Source organism: Piliocolobus tephrosceles, unplaced genomic scaffold (genome assembly GCF_002776525.5).
Source record: "Piliocolobus tephrosceles isolate RC106 unplaced genomic scaffold, ASM277652v3 unscaffolded_33452, whole genome shotgun sequence".
Lineage (NCBI taxonomy): Eukaryota > Metazoa > Chordata > Mammalia > Primates > Cercopithecidae > Piliocolobus > Piliocolobus tephrosceles.
The window spans coordinates 1,010-2,760 of NW_022317035.1; the positions used below are offsets into that span (position 1 = coordinate 1,010).

The window sequence follows — 1,751 nt, forward strand, 5'->3', positions numbered from 1 at the left end:
AGATTACATGTTTAAATGTTCAGAGAAATAGTAAAGCAATGGAATAATTTCTTCTTGAACTTTATTCCTGAAACCATTTTGGAATCCCAAATAAAGCTTGGTGTATGTTTTTCTATAAGTTCTAATATTCAAATGTTACAGTTTTCAGAAGATGTTATTAAGTGTTAATTTTGGTTATTAGTTGTATTCACTGTGGCTTGTAATTCAGGGCATCTTACCTAATTCATAACTTACTGCAAAATTTATATATATATTCTCATTAAAATGGATTACCTAATTGTCTCCCATCACTGAGTTCATCAATCACACCAAGGGCAGAAAACTAATTGTCTAAACCCAGCTTGGACAACTACCACTCCTTCTCTACCTCCTCAAACTCTGAGACAGCAGATCCATGCTAGGATGCTGGATCTCCACGGTCCTCTCCAACTAACAGACAAGACAGAACCCTGCTGTGATTGTTTTTCGGTTCCATGAAGGAAAGGCAAGTGGACATTTTCTCATTTCCAAGACATGTACTAACAACATGTAACATCCCCTAATTATTACTCAGCTCTGTTCTCCTTTCAGAGATCACTGGACATCAATATTTTCATAGTGATAATCACAATTTCAATATTGGGTGTCTCCTGCTTTGTTTTCACTCACACTGCTTCCTAGGAGCTACTCAACAAACAGTCAAATGACCTTCCTGGGACTATGCAAAATATGGAATGCTTTCTGAATCTGTGTGCCATCCCCAGGCAGCAGCCATGCTTATCTGCTCTGTATTGATCCAATTTTAAAATATGTGCTGCGGAAACAAGCACAAAGCCCTGTTTGATACACAAATACTCATGAGTCACAGATGAGACTTAGCTCTGGTAAATCCAACTCACTTACTTTAGATTCTGAGAATTTTATTGAATGACTTCCTGTGAGGTAGGATTTTAAAATATATTGAAAACTTGAGGAAGAGCTGCGAGTAGTCCAAGAGATTTTCATGATTATAGAGACACATTGCTAGAGGGGCCAACCGCAAGTTTAATCCCACTACTCGGTGAAAAGATAACATGGAACCTTCTGCTATCTAACCAAAGCTGCTGCACAGGATATAAAAAGCCTCAAGGTACAGATCTGATAGCAAAAGGGAAAGGGAACTCTGATCTCCCTGCAACATTATTTGAACATCCCTGACTGTGGAGAACAATCCCAACTAATAGCGGTTAAAGAAAAGACAAACATGGCTTTCAAAGGATAACATACCATGAAGGCCCACGCTAAGTCTAGCTAAGAGGTGGGCTCCAAATAAGATTTTTAGTGTAGGGCAAGCATCAACTTTCTCAGTATTTGTGTAGCTAAAGCTAGGAGGCCTAGCTGGCAGAGCAGGGTGCTGGGAACAACGACTGACCATAAGTACATAAACTAATAAACACCATAGCTTTGAACTCTATATATGAATCACCATGAAAACTAGGGGGTCTGCATCAGTGAAGGCATCCTGGTGGCAAAGGTCAATTATTATCAGATTGCAGGATGGGCTACAATGGCAGCAAAACAGCAAGTGAGTCCATGGAAACAACAGAATGATCGGAACGGCCTTTTTTCCCATTCTTCTGACTTGTAAAGAAAGATTGTCTTCCTTGAACTTAGGGAACCCCATAGCTTCTTAGAAAATTCAAAGAAGGAAGACACAGGAGACAGCCCAAGGGGACAATACAAGATTTTCTGCTAAATTGGACATTTCAAGACCCAATAACTAATTAGAAAAG

General features: G+C 39.3%; 1 non-coding gene across 1 annotated transcript; it reads right to left on the minus strand.

Moving 5' to 3' along the window:
- Window positions 1-702: 702 nt before the first annotated feature.
- LOC113222681 lies at window positions 703-809 on the minus strand. Its single transcript, XR_003308498.1, has one exon. It is a non-coding gene; the product is annotated as a U6 spliceosomal RNA (small nuclear RNA).
- Window positions 810-1,751: the final 942 nt, after the last annotated feature.